Genomic DNA, 22,842 nt, shown 5'->3' on the forward strand with positions numbered 1-22,842 from the left:
TCCTTCGCCTCCGTGTCTTTAATAGAATTATGACTTTCTGTAACGAATGTGTGGAAAATCTGAATTTCCCACTAAACATAATTTCCAGAAATCCTCTGTAATTATGTCATCCATTCTACATTCAAATCTCCATAGATGTATTTTTCTTGTAATCATTTGCCATAATATAGCAGACAATGGGCCTCATTACAAGTTGGGCGGTGCAGATTAAATGCAACGGTATTACCATTGTGAGACAGGCATGGTATCAAGAGACACACAGACTCAAAAGTAACAGTTTCAAAAACCTTTAATAAAGTTCCAGGGTTGGTGTAATATATAACTGGCCCTAACTCTAAAGGACTTGTTCCCTCAACTGATGTTTCTAAGGACCATCATTGTCTGAAAGTCCAAATCCAAACTCCACCTGTGTCGTAACCAATGCTTGCCCTCACTCTTTGACAAAATGTGATAGGAAGTATTCTCAAAGAAAAATAGTGGCTTAAGAAAAAGGAAATGTAAACCACAGTATTACCAATAGGTGTAGCTCTGCCAGTGCAAGATAGTTCAGTTCAAAAGGGGAGCCTTTGCACGCAGGGCTCTTGCAGCAAATCAACAAAGTTCACAATGTCTCTGGGTCTCTTGGGGTTCCCTTCCCCAAGTGTAGGCCTCCCTTTACAAAGTTCAACAATATCTCTTTCACAATTCTGTTAGGTCTCTCAGGGTTCCTTTCCCCAAGCCTAGGCCCCTTTTGTCTTCAAACAAACAAAGTTCTCCTGGTCAGGATGTACCTTTCACTGTACAGTTCTTACATGGGGGTAGTATCAAAGACCTTCGAAAACACTGGGTTCTTTGCTCCTCCCAGGCGCGACCACTCTGACTTCTAACCCCTCTCTTTATTCTCTGTACCTTTCTTCTGCCACCCTTTCCCTTCTGTGCCTCTTTCACTCTGTTCTTTTCCACTTTACCATGCAGCCTGCACGCCTTCTTTTCTATTGTGCATACTTGCACCCTTTTCATCTTACTGTGCTTCTTGCACACTTCTCTTGTCTTTATCGTGCCTGTGGCACCCTCTGTACCTTTTGGTTGTGCACCCTTGAACCTTCTTTTCACTTTGTAGTGCCACTTTCACTTTCCTATTCCAAACTTTCGGTCGCTTGTACTCTCTTTTCACTTTCTCTCGCTTTTACTTTCACTTTTCCAGTCTGTCGGTTCACTCACAACCTCTTTCCTGTTTCGGGTCACTCACACCCTTTCTTTTCTCTTACATTCCTTAAGATTCACTTTCCTCGGATTCCAAGATTGCCGCCGCCCTGTAAAGTCGCACAACCTTGGCGCTCCGCTCAGGGCCACATACTTAAAGGTGGAAACAGGCATCTCTCTGTGGCAGAAGAGCTCCATGCTGCCCTAGAAAAGGAAGCGAGCAGCAGCAAGGATGATATGAGTACTACAGCGCCCTCATCAGCATCCACACAATATCCGAACAGAGTTGGCGAAACGAAAGTGCGAGCAGCGGCCCGTGAAGGCCTAGAACGACAGACTGCGCAGAGGCAGAAGACCGGGAAAGAGCCACCCGCTGTCACAGCGGATACCAACATAGCATGACCAGCACCGACGTGCCCAGCGGAAACCCCACTGCGAGCTGGAAACGCAGAGCGGGAGATGATCCCTCGGCGACCCATGCCTAAGGAGCCTGGACATCGAGAGGGAGACAGTGGACTGATCGGTGCGGGCCAGACGGAAGCAGCAACACCGCACAAGTAGGAAGCGCCCCCCCCACCCTGGCAGAAGAGTCTGCTGCCCCCAAACATTAAGCAGGGGTGCGCCGAGAGCCCGGGCTCCCCACCAGCCCACAAAATGAATCGCACAGCCCAGGAGGTTTGCTGCCTGCGCATTGGAAGCGAAGCGGAGAACCCTCTGAACACCGGGGGAGGGTCCAGCAACCCTCAGCCTTTAGCCAACACCCCCAGACCTGGCAACTACCTACGAAGAGGACAGAGCCCTGGATCGGCTCCTGTGACATAACACCCTCCAAACATACAGCCGGTTTAAAGACAAAATGCACGCTCTGGCCTTGGGAACCACCAGTATCCAACGGGGTACGTGTTGGGAGACAAATCTCCCCAGCAACACATTCTGCTCATGAACCCAACCACAGCGGACCCCTCACATACTCTGGCAGTGAGCTGACATAACCCAGAGATAACGGGGGAAGGAGTACAGTGATATCCCCAGAGACATCCCTGGAGACTGGGGGGGTCTGGGAACAACGCAACAGAAAAGGGAAGAGGGGTAGCCTGACCTCTGCTAACCCACAAAATCACCAACCCCAAATAAAGCTTCATTGTGGCCCCATAACACAGGACCTGTCCAAGGAGCACAGTTTATGGAGTGAGCTCACAGCTCTAACCTGTCTTACGCCGGGGCACCAGAAAGGCCCATGTTATCTACTCTTCTGTATGAACTGTAACATGTAACCGTCTTCTTATTCACTAGCGCCCAGATAACCCTGGGTCAGGCGCGCTATATAAATAAAATAAACAAACAAACAAAACAAACATAGACATATACAAGGTAACCCCCAACTCAGCATTGGGCTCCCACAACCCAGGCCCACACCCTACTAAGCTACAGAAGGCGGGGATCACAAGTAAAACCTCTCAAGGGCTACCCAGATCGACCCACCATCCACTGGGACAGGATCCAGGACACAGATGCCAGGGAACAAATTAAAAAACACGTCGCTGAGACCCAAGCCCACAATTAAAGCACGAGCAGGCCAATTAGAGCACTGTTGGAGACAACGCCGATCGGAAATACATCAGAGGGAAGAAACTACAGCGCAGGAAGGAAGCTATGCAACTACAACGCCAGCCACTAATGTGGCCCTTAACAAAGAAGAACTACAAGAATGCCTGAAGAGCATGGAATGCAGGATGATGGACTCCCTCCAAACACAACTAAACACTATAAGAGAAGACCTCAGGTCCTCCCTGCAAGAGGCGAAGAAAGACATCAAGGAATTGGGAGACAGAGTGGGCACCACAGAGGCGGGCCTCTCGGAGATGGCAGATGAGGCAAAACAAAACAGCATCCTCCTAGACCAAATTGCTATAGCGACACACAATTGGGAACTTCAGGCAGAAGACCTGGAAAACAGGTCCCGAAGATTGAACATCAGGGTCAAAGGACTGGGGGAAACGATTGAAGATAATGACTTGAGACACAAAATGCAACACTGCTTCAGCAGCCTTCTCCCAGGCACACAAACAGAGGAAGTTCTCATCAACAGGGTGCACAGAGTAGGACCAAAGAAAGGGGATCCCGGAGCGAAACCAAGACGTCCTACTGGCAATGACCTCCTACGTAATGAAAGAGGAGATCCTACGCGCAGCAAGGAAACAACAGATAATCACTGTCAAAGGAACACAAATCCAACTATTTCAGGACTTAGCTCTCTCTACTCTCCAAAAGAGGAGACTGATGCAACCGGTAACAAAGGTGCTGAGAGCTAAACAAATAACCTACAGATGGATGTACCCCTTCGGCCTGTCATTTCTCTGCTAAGGCAAACAACAACGGATCTCCACATGCGAGGAAGGCATCGACCTGCTACAGATGAAGCAGGAAGAACAGACACAATCCAACAAGGGAGAGACACTTGCCCAGAAAGCGGAGAGATCGAAAAAAAAGGGGATGGTCGACCGCACCCAAAAGAAGGCGGGGCAGGGAAAACACCCTGAAGGGACCCAGACTGAAGTGAGAACTGTAGAAGCACCACCAAATAAGGCAATAACTGAATGGGGCTAATGCAAGATCTTTAGGAAAGACTGAGAAACCAACACGATCGCCCTGGGCGGGGCGAGACAGACACACTGGAATAGAACAACAGGACAAATACAAGTCCTGGTGGGGAAGTAGCTGGGATACATATGCGACCCAATGCCCTGGAAGAAATCCGGGGGAGGCACTACAACACCTTGGTCCAACGAGAATGGGAAGGAGAATGGGAGAGGGGGGTGTTGGGGACGTTATGGTTCAGTCCAAGGGGGAAGTTTCATGGTATGTTCTGTGTAGTGAAAAGAAATATAACATCCAGGCTAAAATGAGCCATACAGTACGCTTACCGGATAGGGGACATGAGAAGGAGAGATGGCTGATCTGAATGTTATAACCTTGAATGTACAAGGTCTGAACTCCCCGGTGAAGAGACACTCCATCCTAGTGCGGCTAACACATCTCCAAGCGTCAATAGCCTTCTTACAGGAAACTCATTTACTACCGATAGACGGAAAAAGGATGGCCCACAAAGCCTTCCCTAGACAATGCTTTGTCTCAGTGGGGGAAGAAAACCAAAGGAGTAGCCATCCTGATGGGCGCCAATGTTCCATTAAGAAACAGCTCATACATAGAGACGAGGGGGGCAGATATCCGCTCCTCAAAGGCACGCTAGAAAACCAAACATACACCCTCATTGCGATTTATGCCCCAAACGAGAGAGAGGACCTATACCTGGGAGAAATCCTGCAGAAACTAGAGGAATGGTACGTGAGCCAAATAGTGATTGGAGCAGACTTTAATTGCGTGATGGACCCGGCCCTCACCAAGACACTACCACCAACTACTGCAGACGGTAGGAATAGACAGGCACTGAGAAAGCTATTCAGGGAGCTGGGGTGATAGAAACCTGGAGATTCTTTCATGAGCAGGACAGGGAATTTACCCACTATTCGGCAGCCCACAGGGGATACTAGAGAATCGACATGATTTTAGTCTCTGCCACAAATTATTCCCCAAATAGACAAAGTACAAACTGAGACTAAATACCTCTCTGATCACACGCCGGTCGTGGTGCGAATAGTATTGGAGAAACACACAACCCCAAACCATAAACACTAGAAGTTGAATGAGATGATATTAAAAGACATCGCACACAGGGCGCACATGGAGGAAACACTAAATAACTACTTCCAAGAGAACGACAATGGGGAAACAGACTGGGGGGGTAATCTGGGACGCAGGGAAAGCGGTCATCAGGGGGGAGTTCATATCACTAGCGTCGGCACACATGCGAGAAAGAGGGCGCATAAGAAAGAAACTTGAGGCAGAAGTACAAGAAGCCGAAACACGACATAAGGCTAGGCAATCACAGAAAGTGCTGAGAACCCTTCGCAAAATAAGAGCCCAACTGGAGGCCCATGTAGCAGACCATATAGCAAATTCCTTGCTACGCACCAGACAGACCTATTACGCCCATGGGGGAAAAGCCAACAGAGTCTTAGCGGCTAAACTGAGTAAACAAATGACCCGCAACCACATAGTCAGGCTCAGAAATACAAAAGGGGAACTACGCACCACAGGAAAAGACAAACTAGACATAATGGGAAAATATCATCAAGACCTTCTACAAAAGGGGGACCTCCCCCTAAACACACAAATGTATTACATGTCGACATTTAAGCTGCTCCAGATCTCTGAGGAAGACGACCTCACCCTGCAAGCCCCTATAACAGCCCAAGATATAAATGATGCCATAACACACCTACCCCCAAATAAGACCCCGGGACCGGACAGGCTAGGGAACGGCTATTATAAGACGTTCTGGAACCAACTGCTAGGACCAATGACCAAACTCTTTAACCACATTAGGGAGAACGGTACGGTCACACCGGAGATCGATCACAGTCATAATACTTAAACCAGGCAAGGACCCCACGGGCTGCTCTAGCTACCGCCCAATATCACTACTGAATAGTGATGCCAAACTATATGCCAAAATTCTGGCAAATAGACTCATGAAAGTGTTGCCCAAAATAATCCACGAAGACCAGGCAGGTTTCATAATGGGGCGACGCACGCAGGATAATGTTAGGCGAGCGGTAGACATTATTAAAATAGGAATTAGGACAGGGCAAAAATTCTCCATAGCGGCCTTTGATGCACGCCGCGCCTTCGATAGCCTGGACTGGACATACCTGAAATTAGTACTGCAAAAATTCGGCTGTGACCCCACTTTCATCAAGCTGGTCCTAGCAAATTTCCAACTCCCTTCCAAAACCTTTGCGATCAAAAGGGACACCACAATGAAAATAAATATACGGAGAGGCACACAACAGGGATGCCCCCTATCTCTCCTAATGTTTGCGATGGCGATGGAGCCGATAGCAGAAATTATTAGGCAGGACATGGAAGTGATCGGGGTGTTTGGGGGTGGAACAACACATAAAATAGCACTATACGCTGACGACATCTTACTATTCCTTAGAGATAGCACTAGTTCTCTCCCCAAAGTGATGGGAATGCTGCAGTCCTTTGCAGAGTTCTCAGGCTTCATGATAAAATTCACCAAATACAAGGCCCTGAACATCATGGAAGACGCAAGAGAGATTGAACCACTGAAGAAAAGATACCCCCTAGTCTGGGAACCCAAAACAATAGAATACCTGGGGATACCCCTAACAAAAGACTACAAGAGCCTCTATAACGCAAATATAATCCCCTTTGAAAACAATTAAAGGAAGACCTACGCAACTGGGATGAACAAGAACGGTCCTGGTTTGCATGCATTTATGCAATTAAGATGGCATTACTACCCCGCCTCCTGTACGTGGTGAGCTCCCTTCCAGTAGATATCCCCCCCAAGATGATCAAGGCACTACAAAAGAAGATAACATCCTTCGTGTGGCATAGGAAAAAGCCCAGGAAACAGAAGAACATATTGACAAGACCACCCATCCTGGGAGGTCTGGGGCTCCCCGATATTGGCAGATATATATTAGCTGCGCAAGTGGCACCCATGAGGAAGTGGATGGGAGGAGACGTACTGAAAAGGTGGGCGGGAATCGAGCAAGGAGTTACTACTATCCCCCTGGGTATGCTACATGCACTACGAGCACGAGTTAGGAGAGCAGAGAGACACTTAATGGAAACCACCCGAGTATCACTGAGGGGCTGGGGCAAAGCGCTCCGCAAGCACCACATTACACCAGGCCTGGATCCATTCACCCCAATGGAACATAATCAAGATTTCACCCCCGGGATGAGAAGTAGATGGTGGGACAGTTGGGGGCAAGTACAGACACTCCACCTCAGGGAGTTTTACCGGGCAGGATACCCCCTCATATTTTAGGAATTCAAACAGGCATTCGGAGTGGGAGAGAAAGACCGTTATACATATATACAAATCAGACACTGGATATCCCAGAAAGAGTTCAAGCAAGCGGCCTCCAGATCCCCGATGGGACTGGAACTGAGCCTGCAGGAGGGAGGGACGAGAGTAGCACTATCCAGAATATACACATTTTTAGACAAAGCTCAAATGGGGGACCAACTCGCATAAAAAGACAATTAGGAGAAAGATCTGGGCACCCCCATTTCTGAGGATGAATGGGGACAAATTTAGAGGAGGGCGCAAAAGACATCCAGATACACTGCAGTCAAAGAAACAGCCTACAAAGTATGCTACAGGTGGTATCTGACTCCACACAGGCTGCACAAAATGAACCCCTCCTTCCCCCCACCTGCTGGAGACAATGCAGGGAAAGAGGGGATCTATACCACATGTGCTGGGATTGCCCCAAAGCGAAGATATTCTGGAAAGAGGTCCTAGGACACATAAAAGAAATCACAGGGAAACAACTCCCCCTTTTGCCGAAAGTGGTGTTGCTGGGGACCGTGGTAGAAGGAATCTATGCAGCAACAGGGAATACTGCCTCACTCATCACCCAGCTACTAATGGCAGCAAGGATGACCCTAGCCCAAAGGTGCAAAAACGCAGAAGGCCCCATAACTGCATGCTGGTGGGGTAAGATCTGGAACGTACTGGCAATGGAAAATATGGGTGCACTGAAAGAAGACACATATCAGAAATTCTTCGCGACATGGGACCCATTCATGGAGTTCGTTAAAGACAGGGAAGCCCAACACTTCAGACCAACCCTATTAAAATCAATCTTAGCCGGAGAACACAAGGTGCTGAAAAGGAAAACAAGAGTCCACCCAGGACAAATTTATACCTTGAGATGGAATATTTCATGACCACTGCAGACTCAAAGAACGCAGATACTGAACCATAGACGAAGAAAGGGTAGGCGAAGGATGGAAATACAAAGTTGGGGACGGTTAGACTCTAAAACTAAACGATTCTATCTGGAAGCATAGCTTCGGGCTATAGAAGTCGCTAACCGGAGAAGAGGATCCCAACACAAGATCATACATTTTGTTGAAGCTACCATGAAGTTAATGTGTAGTATCTGTAACTGTACTTTGAAAATGAAAATAAAGTTTTGAGAAAAAAAGATTCACTTTCCTCTTATCTCTCTTCAATTCAGCGCCACAAGTGCATCTTTATTAAAGCTTTCTTTATTGCTTTCCGCTCTCTTTACTTTCTCTCTTGCTTTCAGCTTTCTTTACCGTTGTGCCATTTGTAAATCTCTTCTGTCTTCACTGCCGCTCCAGCCACCCGCACGCTCCCGGGTTTCTCTCTTTACTGTCACGAAACTCACCGGGTAGAGCAGCGCTGGCATGCGGTCTCCTCAAGATACACTGGGTCGAGGTCAGGGTCTCACCATCTGCCCCTCAGATACCCTAGGGAACGGCACATTTCCCAAGGGAACGAGCATCTTTCTGTAGTCAGCCAGCCGGTCGCAGTCTGCCTCACTCCAGCTCTCGGGAGACACGGCTCCTCAGCCCCACTACAGCCCCTGAAACACACCGGGCCAGCGTCTCGGCATGCTGCTCTCCTACAAACTCTCCAGGCTTCTCTTCCTGCCTCTTCCAGCACCTTGGCTCCTCTGGTCTCGGCATCCCCAGCTCGCTCCTTGCTTCTGGCAAAACCACACCTTTCCTACCGGTCTAAAGAGTCAATTGGAGTCAGGTGTGCACAGTAGGAGTAGAGTGCCTGACCTTGCCAAACTCTACTAGTGGGACAACCTAGTGGCAGGTTGTAGTAGGCCCTTTCTTGCTTCCCAAAGCATTTCCTATGGGTAATCCTCATTGTTCTTAGTTGTATCTTCCTCTTCTCAGTGTTTGTTGGAAATGGGGAGGGGGAGATGGGGTGTGCAAGAAACCAAAGGGTCTCTCACCTGCTAGTCCCCAGGGATCTCACTCTCAAGTGGCCATGGCTATCGCCTTTGGATGCAGACACTGGGGTGGACCAGTGCGGGAGGATCACCTGGGTGGGTGGTCTTTGGGGAGTGGTGTAGAGGAGCAGCGGTGTAGAGGTATACCTCTGCAGGAGACCCTGTCCCTTTCCTCCCATATGTTGGAGACACAAGACCGTGCTTTGTTTGGCACCAGCCGTTGTGCCAATACTGCAGCGTGTGTTGAAAAGAAGATACCCATTGAGACACCCCTACTGAATGTATCCATGAAATGATGACAACCTGCAGAAGGAACTCCCTGAAGGAATATGAGAAAGAGCTAGGAAAAGAAGCTAGTGACGTCCCCAAGAGTATGCACGACGCCCTGAGAATCTTGGCTGAAGAGGATGTATAGATCCTAAAGTAACTAATGACGAAGTAAAGAATCAAGTGAACTTTTAAATCCAAAAGAAAATTACACGTGCACAAAGTGCTGCAGAAAATCAACCGTTCAATGAATGTACAGACACTGAAACGCAAGGTAGACTAAGTTATCATAGAAGCTGGTTATATGTAGTGAATAGAACGCGGGCAAAGCCGCCATTATATAGAAACTGGACATCGGTATCATGAATTTAGTAAGCCAGGACCCATGAAGCGGGAAGGGTAAACTGTGTCGCAGCAAGAATAAGCAGAATCGTTGAGCTGCAAGATAAGGCTGTCTGGCCTGGAGTCAAGAATGAAGCAGCTAAGGCCAGCTATCTATTCTGGAAAGGAGCGAACGTGCGGAGGATTAATCTTCCCTTGTTAAGGTACTAAGAAAGAACACCAAGAGTGCAAAGTTTAATTCATTTAGAGCGTTTAAAACCTGAAAAATGGATCAAATTGTGGTCTCCAGTCACTTGAGCCAAGGATAAAAATAGAGTTTGAACTTGGAGTCCCAGACACGATAGTCAGTGCTCTCACTCCTGTGCATTCTCAAAGACAAGGATACTTTGCAAGGCCAAGTACAAAGACAATCTTCACGGCAGAAGGCATGGGCGATGGGAGATGCTGGGTTAATTGGGTGGTGTTGGATAGTGTCATGCCCCATCTCCTTGGACCTGGGGCTGGGCTTACGTGCTTCTAAACAAACCGAATGTTCCAGACATGGCATTAGCATGCCAACCAATTTTATTAGTCCATATAACGAAGGACCTTATAGTTTGAAGACCAATGAGAAACTGTGTATCTAATGTTTCTGAAGATAACATGTTTTAGAGGTAGGCCTATGTTGCCCACCTGATAGTGGACAGCCAATCACAATCCTAGCTCCTATAGAAAAGTATACTTAGATGTTTCCCTTAGCCAATCCAACCTTTGCTAGGTTTTTCATTATTGCCACGTAGTTTGACGTCACCTCTCATGTATTTTTGGTATAAAAACCATGTTTTGTGTAAAGTTCGCCGAGAGAAAGAGCATACATCCATTGATCGTCGTTGTAAACTCCCTGTTTCAGATGATTTTTAATAAAACAGTACTTTGCCATCTTTGTGATCCCATCCATTACATATGCACGTTCCTAAAGGGTCCTAAGCTCACGTGTTAGCAGACGATGGTTTAAAGATCCAAACCAGTTCTGCTCCAGAGTTTCAAACGACTGGGCATCCTCTGCCATTAGCTGGAAGATCGCAGAGATTCCTGTGGCGAGCAGCCGAATAGAAATAAACTTGCAAAAAGAACCGAGACGGTGTGGTCGGATTGAAGGAGGAGTCGATACTGAAGGCCTTGAGTCTATTAACGAATGGTAAGTAGACTAAGGGAAATGGCAATATAAAGGGGCAGGATTGTGATAATGTTGAGTAACTGGAAATATTGTGAAGATTAGAGATAGAGCCTAGGAGTCCTAATTCAAGGGAATTAGAAGGAGACATTTCAAACTCCAACTGGAGTAGAAATAGAAAAAAACGCACACGTCAGGACCATGTAAGGTGAAGTCTCAAACCCTGTATAGGGTAAAGTAAAGGTGAGAGAAGAGTAGTCCTTATTATAAATGAGAAATAAAGATAGGGAAGGTGATCACAATGTTTTATAATATGCAATGTGTGACTAGTCTAAAGTATCGAGGAACAATACAAGTTGGAAGAGTTGAAAAAGTAACTGTGATTAAAGATAAATGTAGCAAAACAATTGGTGCCAATCAAAAAAATAGATAGGTAATTGAAATAAGAGGATTGAGCAGCAATTGATGGTGCTTGCTCATATTTGTTGTTTTAAAATATTAAAAGTGGTGATTTAAGTTAAGGTAATAGGTTAGGTTTATTTAATGATCTGGTAAGTATTGACAGTCGATTGAGACTTGGTATTATGGAGGATACTCCTCTCATGAACCTATGAAAGACACTGCCAAAACATGCGCCCAAGCTCAAACAGTATAGTGCAGAATGGGTAAAAAGCACAGTGGATAAAGTGTTCATGCCATGCCCACAAAGGGGTACTAAATCGAATGGTGGGAAACCCCTTCTTAACAGGCATCTGGGGTTAGAACTATTACATATAGACCAAAACTGATGCCCTGTGGGACTGAAACACTGTTTATACTATGTTTCTTGCATGAGAGTGAAGAAAGCTAAGGAGAGAAATCTAGGACTGCAGCCTTAATAATTCATTCAATTTTATTATTATTATTTTTCATTATAAAAAATATCAAATTCAACAGTATAGAAAAAACCTTCAGTAAAAAGATTTTTGAAACATACAATTAGATTTATTTTTACAAATAGTGCTCAAAATTGAGCCTTGCACCATCTCACTTCAAATCAGAAAGATTGTATAATTATTAAAGACCATTTTTGTGCAAAAACGTAGAACAGCATGTAAAAAGTGAAATTTTGTTCAACACATAAATTGCAGCTTACAGTTCTCTTGCTATGAGCGGTGAATCCACCCCTAATGTTAGCCCACACATAAAAATCACCCGTAGGTGTCAACCACATCTTCACATAGGACTTCCTTTGTCTGATAGTTTCAACGTTACAAGTCTAGCTAATCCCTTCTGGATGCTGAGATGCGTCTTCTTCAAGACAGTGAATTTAAGCCGATTGTGCTTTACGGCTTTACAAATACTTGGCCTGAAACAACTTGCTTCTAAAGTAAACGCCAAAAAAGTTCTTATTCCGTGACAGTTCATCCGCAAGATAATAGTTGTCTGTCTACTTTCTGTATAGTCGCACCGTATGTGTGCGTCATTCTTCACGTAAAGGGTTCCTCCAATGGTGAAACAACTTGCCGGTGAAACCTCCAATGGTGAAGCCGGGTGAACGACAGAGTTCAGGAGGCAAGGCCAAGCCTGTGGTATTAACCTTGACTCCTAAATTAAAACTGCAAAAGCCAAGAAAGGAATGGACACATCCGGTGAGTCAGTGAATGACATGAAAGGCTGGTGTGTGTTAAGGAAGGATTGAAGTTGCAACAGTGTGTCGCACAATTGAGGGCTGTGTGTGTGCGGAGGAAGAAAGGCCTGTAAAGAAGGCATGGTATCAAACAGTTAAGACAGACACAAGTGATCACAGTTCAAGGGTGTTTATTGAACTTCAATGGGTTGGTTGCCCGCCTATCTAAACCTAAATCTAAGGATGGGAGCAAGCTATGACCATCAAAGTAAAAATAACACAGTCCTAGTGGTGTCTCTGTCAACATAAAAGGGCCTAAACTAATAGACCTATTGCCAATCCTTACTTCTAAATACAAATGGTGTGGGACAGTAATGTATGCAAAAGAAAAGTGTTCAAGAAATGATATGTCAGGATAGTAGAGCAGTTGGCTCCCCCTCCCCATGTTTTCAGCACGGGACAAGGCGGTACACTTGAGCTTCGTACACACTCTGGCTTCTTGGCCACGAGGTAACAGTTTAAAACATAGGCATCAGGGCCTTCCACCAAGGTCACTCTCCCAATGACAGTCTCTTATTGCAGAGGGCCTGATGTAACAAACAAACACAAAAGTTGCTTTCTCTTAATCAGGGTTTTCACATTAAGTTCAACTGGTCTCCCTCATTGGGCTCAGACCACGGATCCCCCTCCTTCAGGCTCAGATCCCTTTAACACAATGTTCACAATTGGTCTCCCTCGTTTGGGCTCGGACCATGGATCCTCTTGATATGGATCTCCCTCATTCGGGCTCGGATCCCCTTGATATCTAAATCGAAGACATTTGAATGTGTGATGGATATTGCTTAAACCGTCGCAGGACCACTTCGATTCACTTCACACAATTGTTAAATCTTCTATTTAGGTTTCTCTCTGCGGGATACCTTACAGAGACCTTCAATTGAGCACATTTACAGTGCCAGACCACTGTGTCAATGATATTGTATCTTTCCTTCTCAAGTTCAAACATTCATCAGCAGTCTAGCTTTACTCGCGTCTTTCATCACATGCGTTTAACAATGTTAATTCCAGCGCTCGTTATACAATGTTAATTCCAGCGCTCGTTATACAATGTTGGCGCTTGCAACCTGGACTTCAACACAGATCGGTCTGGCATTGGTCTCCCCAAGTCACCGGCTGTGTTGATCTTTCTGGCGATTCTTTGTTTCTAGCACCAAGGATGATACCACAGCAGCTGCTGCTGTTCCTCCTCGCCTTGGTCAGTTACGCAGGAGGGCCTCCAGTATCTCCGACACACAATGCAGGATTCTTCAGTCTGGTTTCCTGGCCTTACGCTTTCTTCTTCGAAGGTTTCTTGAAAGTCACTGCGTCTCAGCGAAAAGGTCAAGGGTACTTCCCTTCTTAGGGACGCTTCTTGGTATGCCGTCTTTCTCCCCTCATTCAGCTGCTTGCTCGAAACAGCTGTAGCTTTGTGTGCTTTGCCAAATTCAGAGTATGCTTTTGCGCTCTGCCTTTTATCCATGTGGGGAAGTTTAATGGAAGTCAAGTGTGAGTGATTGTCAGTAATTGCCTGACCTCACCTGACCACAGTAGCGGGATATTTCAGATACACTGCTCAGGTGTGTGTCTGTTTTCTGCCAAAGCAGGTTGTCCATGTGAAAATGTTGGTAAAGGGAAGGGGTGGTAAGGTTCCTATGTATCCTACCTGATAGGATGGGGTAAAGGTGTTGCAGGGGGAGGGATATCGCATCCCACCATCCGAATGTCCCCCTCCCACTCCCTGAAGACCCCTCACCGAGGGGATCCTCCCGCACTGGTCCACCCCCAGGGTCTGGATCCAAAGGCGATGGCCGTGCCCTGACCACCTGAGAGAGAGATCTGCAGGGACTAGCAGGTGAGACACCTTCTGGTTTCTCACACTGTGGTGAACTTTAAATTACCGATAACTATCAAGCCAGTGATACAGAGTAGCTGAGTGATCCGGCGACAGGAAAAAGCCAACTCGGAATTCCTTGCGAAATATGTGCTATCTTGTTATAAAGCAGCAAAGTGAACAAACTACTTTAAGAGAAAGATTTCTATGAACATTTGTGCTTATGGTATTGAACTACCCAGACCAAGATACAATGGGGCACATAACACAATAGTGTGAGCTGAAGAGAATGTTGAAGTGGCCCTGTATAGGTCTATAGTAATCCTCACACATTTGAAAGTCTTCAACATCACTGAAAGATCCGAGCCTGAGTGAGAGAGCCCGGAACTGTGATAAGTTAGGGGAAGGGAACACCTAACGAATGTAACTAAAGCTTGGGGAAGGGAACCCCTGCAAGTGCTGTGATTGTGAGGTCTGACCCCGACCGAGGGAGACCTATGTGAACCTTTTGCTTTGAGAGGTCTGAACCCGACCGAGCAGACTTAAATGCATTTTTTATTGAACTGTGAAAGAACATTTGAAAGCTGGAATAAGTGACTTTTACATGGAAGGCTGTGAAAAGCCAGAAGGTGTTTCACTGCCCAAACCCCAGGGATCCTTTGCTCAGGTGGCCAGGGCACGGCCATCACCTTTGGATCGAGACCCTGGGGGTGGACAAGTGCAGGAGGATCACCTGAGTGAAAGGTCCTCGAGGGGCTGGGGCAGAAACACCTGATGGGTGAGATGCGGTATCCCCCTTCTTGCCACTACCCACAATGGCAGAACCCATCTACCATTTTTTGACATTTCCAAACACACATCTTCCCCTCCTCATCTTCACATAGTACTGTGAAGAAGAAGAGACGATTGGGAGTAGTATAAATTACCCATATAAAACACCTTACGACACAGAGGAAAGACTACAACCAACCACCCTCATGTTGTCCCACTAAAGAGATCAGACAGGGTCAGGCACTTAATTGTAATTACTCGCACCTGATTTCACTTGACTCACCCAGGCAGCATAAAAGGTGGAGAAGGAAAGCACACTTTGAGCAAGTTGGGGAAGCTTGAAAGTGGAAGAAGTCAAAGGAAGACCACAAGAGCTACAGAGACCCTGGGAGACCTGGAGGAGGAGAAAACCACCCTGGCACTGGCCCTGTTCTGAGCAGACTGCACTGTGGAGAGGGAGCTGTACTTCCAGAAGGGAAGACCCGGGGCAGCTGAAGCTGCCTGGCGGTACTCACAGCAAGACTCCTCCCCTGGCCCAGGCAGGCGAACCCAGGTCTCTGAGGGCCTGGTGGAGAGACCCTGACCTCAGATCAACATCCCCTTTTAGTTCCTGCAGCTCCCAATGCCAGAAAATACTGTTTTGGGGAGCTGTGAAGTGGGAGCGAAATTAGCCCAGTGCATTCTGGGGCTAGGGGTCCAAAGGGTTTTTTTTCGTCTGAATTGAGAATTTTGAAAGGAGGTTCGAGCCCGGCTGAAGGAAGCCTTCTTAGTGAGCTGTGAATCGTGAAGGGAGGCTCAAACCCAACTGAGGGATGCCTTCAATGTGAACTGTGCAGTGCTGCATGAGAGAAGGCTCGAGCCCAGATGAGGGAAGCCTTCATTGTGAACCTTGAGAGTTTGAAAGGAGGTGAGCCGCACCTGACCAAAAACTTTGTCGAACAAAGCAGCACCAGTAAAGACAGCACAGCCAGTGAGTCGGAGTGACTGAACTTTAGGAGGTCAAAAAAGATACCATACACAGAGTGGTCCAGCGCCACATTGGTGCTCATTCGAAAGTCTCTGTTAGGTATCCAACTGATGCTGAGTGTGAGAGAAAGAAATATTGATATCGAAGTGGTCCTGCAACGGGTCAAGCTACATCCTTTGCACATTTGAAAGTCTTTGATAGTTTAATGTACGTCACAATTGCTCTGAGCCCGGCTGAGGGAGACTCATTGAACAAAGGAAAGGGATCTGAGTTTGGCAGAGGGGGATTTGGGGTGAACCGAGAGCCACCCGGAAAATTATTCTCTGAACCTTGTTTTGAAAGGTGTGGGATATATTGACCCACTCAGCAGCATTCTGCCACATCACCAAGCTGCAGTTGTGCCGAAACCACAAAATGGTTGCACTGGCTCCTGTGAGCGCCATAGCTCAAAACTGCATTTTGCTACAACAACAAAAATGGCTGCACCATCCTGCCAAGGACACATCGGACAGGATGGAACAAAGGGGGCACATTGAAGGAGATTGCCAGTGTGTGCCGACATAAACAAAAGGAAGAAAGTGGAAAGCACAGCATTGCTTTGCTGCAAAAGCCAAAATCTCCATTGAAAAGAAACCCCTTTTCACTTTTAAAAAAATTACGGCGTTGACGCTAATTCCCTCTGTTCATTAAAGCCACTGTGATTAATAAGCCCCACCAAGCCCTGTGTGTTTCACTGTGCCTCAGCAAAACCAGGCACGATTCCGAATTGACAAGCCCTGTCAAACCAACTCTAAAAATAAAAACAACCAGGAACTTTGCTTTGACTCACATGGGAAACACGGTAATTTTCTTTGCAAAAGTATCGAAAACTCAGCTGTTCAGAGAGAGTCTCTAACTAGCTGAGCCATGTCTTTTTCAATGTATCTGTGCTGCAGACCAACTCCAGCATTCAAGAGAATAACTGCATGACAGTGTGTGAATCTGCTGGAGATGAAAATCTGAATTTAAGAAGGAAGGCCAGCTGCACCATGTGTAAAATAAAATGGGCCTTTACAAATGAAAGAAAAACAAATGCCCATGTTTTGGAACAGTACACTGTTAAATGAAAGCCTGCCAGTCTTTAGCAATATGAAGGGGTTTGCTGCTGGTGAGACTCTATAACATGGGTTATTTTATGCGACAGGCTTGCTTTCATTCTGGATCTAAGATCAGAAATTAAAGGTTAAAACTATGGTGGCTGGAGTTGCAAGTTAAAAAACAGGTTTTATGCTTGGAGGGGTGGCATTAAAAGGAGGGTTCTCTCTCACCAGATACTGACAACCCCCTGATAATTACAGGGTTGAACAGACTTTCGTCTCTGCTGGGACCCTGACAATGAAGCTCCCAGGGAAGGAAGTGTGAAGGGGCAATATAACTTCAATCAAGGGAGAAACCCCCACCATGGTCTGAAGGAAATGACAGTTGGCAGCAGTTAAAGGAAAGAAAATAAAATGACCCAGGAACAAAAGGGACTGCCATTTGTTCCCAAAGACTATTTCAGGAATAAACTTTAAAGACTTCTATCTCTGCAGCAAGACTTTGAAAAATTGAACACATTTTGCAGTTTAAAAGTGATATTTGTGTGCTTTCTTTTGAGACATGGTAGAAGTCACTGACACTTTGTGGACAGAAAGGGCAAAGTATTGAGGATAATTCGAAAAGTATCAATGTTGCAAATATACATTTTTGTACATACATCCCTTGGGATAATTTGCATCTGTGTATAAAGTTATGGAATTTTAGACTGAATCTTTCATGCTCAAAATTACCAAAATGTATCAGAAGGGCAAAACAAGGTCCCACAGACTGGAGGATTGGACTGATATGTGCTGCACAAAATATGTAACATGTGTATATCATTTACTAAGGGATTGCAATTGTATAAATGTATGTTTTTGGCAAAATCGGATTTTAAGTAAAATAATTGTGGGAGTTTTTGGACATTGTAAAACTCACCTCCTAAATCTGACCTCATTTCCTTGGAAATCCAAACAGTTGAGAGCAAGGCGGAGATTAGCACCTCTGTCCAAACCAAGTAGTTTAGAGGCATGCTTAGTTAACCCTGCCCAGCCTATACTTTGATGATGCCATTATGCATTATAAATAAGGGTCCCTGACAAGACTCTACACACACACTCTTCCTGATTTCCTGCACTGCGTTCCTGCTCCGGTCATGTTCCAGATCCAGACTCCAACCACAAGGCCAAGCATTGCTGATCCTACTCCAGGGCCCACTGAAAAACCCAAGCAGTGCTGATCCCATTCCAAGCAAGGTCTCAACTGTAAAAATAAAAACACTAAATATCCCATTACCGAGGGGAAAGCTGTGGTACCTTTGGATTCCTGATCCAGCCTGGCTTGCTGCCACTCACTGCATGCTGCTGCAATCCTGCTACCCTGATGACCTTTAGTATCCAGTGACCAGAATTGTCCATACAGTCCTTGCCAGCCGGTGACCAGAACCGCACAGCTGTTTTCCAGGTGACCTGCCGTGTAGTGACCAGACCCGGTGGACGGTCCAAAAAGCCCAAAACTAAAAAGTGGATTATGAGTATTTCATCACCCCATAGAGATCCCTAGTATACCTTGTCTTGCATTGTCCTCAACCCACTCTATAAGTCCTCCTATCCTTATCCTGATAACTTGTCCAATTGTCAGAATTCTCTGTGCATTTTGTCATTAATCTCCAAGCATCAGCGCTACTTTTCTCTTCATTTCTGTCTTGCATAGATCATATGTCATTAGTGATATTTTGTTTAAATAAAGTAATTTTCCTTAAAGAAAAGGGGTACACTGCGTGAAGGGTTACATCTGCAGCGTAACTTAGAGAATTCATGGGTGGCATTCCTCTTTTCTTAGTCCTTAAATCTAGTTAAAGTAAAACTGTGCTTTTCACAAACTGATTTCCTTTCCAATTTCACCCTTCATTTTTACTCAAAGCGTGCCTCCTTCTATATTGCATAACTCTTTCAATTTACCGTTTGGGTAATTTTAGGCGGGAATTGCAAAAGTGTACATTTTAAATGTGTTATTTGACTGCAATATGTTTTAAACTTTCCACTAATTTCTGAAATGTATGCCTTTGGTAATCCATTCTTTGTGATTATTAGTATCTATGCATTGTTGCTTTAGGAAGGAATCGTATTTGCTTCAAGGTTTTTAACACACATTCATTATTGAGTTATCCATTTCCGAGTGTCATTTCACCACATTGCAAGGGGTTTGAAATCTGTTTCCTCTCTTATTTGGGGAGGGAAGGTCAGATTTAGGTTCTGTTTTCAGTTTTGTATTCCCGAGTACCTGCTGCTTCTTGGTATCCACTCAGAATGTATTATTGGTGGGTTGAAGGAACATTGCAGGGGGAAATTCTAATGTGGGTGCTATCTGTCATAAATCAAAAAGTGCTCCTATTCTGCTGTGCTGTGTATATGCTCCACTAAAAAGTCAATCCCAGTGCATTGCTCACATTTTCATTGTAACTATCACCCCATTGGTGATTGCTACCCCATATTAAAAAGTGTGTGATTTCTTTTGAATTTCAAATAAATAAATAAATATTGCATTTGACCAACCAGCCTGGTTCGGTATCAGGTAATATAATCGCGGCAAAAATGCTGCGGTAAAAAAATATCGCAGCAAAAATGCTGCCGTTTGACCTGGTAAAAGTGTGCCCCATTATACCATTTGAGGGGAGCGGGGGTTGTGGGGGTGTCCCCTGCTCTCCTTAAATGGTATAATGGGTCCGGGGGTTGCAGGGGTGTCCCCCGCATGTTTTTCATTGACGGTGGCTCAAAAACGGCAGCATTTTTGCTGCGATATTTTGTTATCACGCCAATTTTTGCCGCGATTATATCACATGGAACCCCTGGTTCATGGTCCATTGTGACTCGGGGTATTTGAAAACGGGGTGTGATATGAGTGGTGTATCATCCCAAAATAGAATCCACATAAATAAGGAGAAAAGCACTTCAGTTAGGCGCTACACACTAGGCTGAGACCAAGGTGTGCGTGTCGCCTGATTGAAATCCTTAACAAACTGATCGGAACCCGGATCCAACGTTGAACTTTTGCTTTGAAATGGATCTGAGCCCGGTTGAGGGGGATCCATGATGAACATCTAAAACTGAATACCCAAAGGAAAAGAACGTTTGTGTGTTGTTATTTTAAATTAATTTTTTTATTTGTGTGTTGTTTTTGGTACAGCAGGCCCTCTGCGTCAAGAGATTTAGAACTGTATCCCTGTGCCGTAGAAGCCAGAGTGGGTGCTGTGCTCGAGTGACCCCCCTTAACCTGTGCTGAAAACGTGGGGAATGGAGGCGATTAGCCCGAGCATCCTGTCATATTATTTTGTGAACACTTCTTTCTTTTTCATGAACATTAACCCACATTCCAACGATACCTGCCTCGATCTCCGGCTTGAAATACAGGCGGAGATCAAGGGGGAGAAAGGTGGAGACTCACCTTGTGTTTTCACCGCAGCAGCCCGAAATGGCTGCTGCGGTGAAAATGACTTGTACTTTCACGTCGGTGTGCTTTACGCACGCCGACGTGAAACTAAAGGTAATCGACCCCCGTGGCAGTGAGGTGGGACCTCCCCCTCACATAGCCCGGTCGGTTGGATGCAAAGCAGGGATCACACAAAACAAGGTGCCAAAAAGGACACGCTATCTCGTCCTTGGCACTACGGAGGTAATGTCAAGGACGAGATATCTCGTCTCTGGCACTTAAGGGGTTAAGTAGCCTGCCACTCCTCCCAGCTGGCAGTGGAATAACACGGCTCACCTGGCGGCCATCTTCGTAGACTTCCTGGTGCAAATACGGCAGCTATTTTCAGTTTAATTAGTGCTGATTCCCATACCAGTCTTTAGCTTTGAGGTCACTTTTGATGGGAGCGCCAGTGATTCAAAAGCGTGGGCCAGCCATTCCCTAAATCCCGGGCAGTGGCTGGTCTGATGCTGCTCACACTACCCAGACCCCAGACCGTGTCAGTGTTCATGACATAAAGTCAGTGTTATTACATAAAGAATCAATAGGGCTGAGTCAGCTCTCCTTGCCACGTTGGACAGCACAGAGTAAGGCGGCCCCTGTAAACAGGATGACACACTCAGGCTCAGGTTCTCAAAACAAAGGCAGTTCAAAACGTGGATTGAGCCCCACTTGTAAGGAACGCATGGTGGCAATAGTAAGACAGACACAAGTGATCACAGTTCAATGGTGTTTATTGAACTTTTGCAAGGGTGTGATAAACGCTTATCTAAACCTAAATCTACAGATGGGAGCAAGCTACGACCACCAAATAATAAAAATGCATTCCTAGTGGAGTCTTGTCAAAATAAAAGGACGTATACTAAAAAACCTATTGCCAATCCTTACCACTTACTTAAAAATAATGTGGGTTAATGTTCATGAAAAAGAAAGAAGTGTTCACAAAATAATATGACAGGATGCTCGGGCTAATCGCCTCCATTCCCCACGTTTTCAGCACAGGTTAAGGGGGGTCACTCGAGCACAGCACCCACTCTGGCTTCTACGGCACAGGGATACAGTTCTAAATCTCTTGACGCAGAGGGCCTGCTGTACCAAAAACAACACACAAATAAAAAAATTAATTTAAAATAACAACACACAAACGTTCTTTTCCTTTGGGTATTCAGTTTTAGATGTTCATCATGGATCCCCCTCAACCGGGCTCAGATCCATTTCAAAGCAAAAGTTCAACGTTGGATCCGGGTTCCGATCAGTTTGTTAAGGATTTCAATCAGGCGACACGCACACCTTGGTCTCAGCCTAGTGTGTAGCGCCTAACTGAAGTGCTTTTCTCCTTATTTATGTGGATTCTATTTTGGGATGATACACCACTCATATCACACCCCGTTTTCAAATACCCCGAGTCACAATGGACCATGAACCAGGGGTTCCATGTGATATAATCGCGGCAAAAATTGGCGTGATAACAAAATATCGCAGCAAAAATGCTGCCGTTTTTGAGCCACCGTCAATGAAAAACATGCGGGGGACACCCCTGCAACCCCCGGACCCATTATACCATTTAAGGAGAGCAGGGGACACCCCCACAACCCCCGCTCCCCTCAAATGGTATAATGGGGCACACTTTTACCAGGTCAAACGGCAGCATTTTTGCTGCGATATTTTTTTACCGCAGCATTTTTGCCGCGATTATATTACCTGATACCGAACCAGGCTGGTTGGTCAAATGCAATATCTATTTATTTATTTGAAATTCAAAAGAAATCACACACTTTTTAATATGGGGTAGCAATCACCAATGGGGTGATAGTTACAATGAAAATGTGAGCAATGCACTGGGATTGACTTTTTAGTGGAGCATATACACAGCACAGCGGAATAGGAGCACTTTTTGATTTATGACAGATAGCACCCACATTAGAATTTCCCCCTGCAATGTTTCTTCAACCCACCAATAATACATTCTGAGTGGATACCAAGAAGCAGCAGGTACTCGGGAATACAAAACTGAAAACAGAACCTAAATCTGACCTTCCCTCCCCAAATAAGAGAGGAAACAGATTTCAAACCCCTTGCAATGTGGTGAAATGACACTCGGAAATGGATAACTCAATAATCCCTTCCTTCTCCCCTTTCCAATGATACATTGTGTGTGTCACCACCTCCACCTCACTTACCTGTCGGAGGGGGCGCGGTTATGGATTCCGACGCGCCCCATCCTGGCGCTGTTACCCCCGATACCGGTTGGGGGGTTCGCGGTTGTCCGCGACACCCGGC

This window comes from Ambystoma mexicanum, chromosome 11, assembly GCF_040938575.1.
Source record: "Ambystoma mexicanum isolate Mex_15411 chromosome 11, UKY_AmexF1_1, whole genome shotgun sequence".
NCBI classification, from domain to species: Eukaryota; Metazoa; Chordata; class Amphibia; order Caudata; family Ambystomatidae; genus Ambystoma; species Ambystoma mexicanum.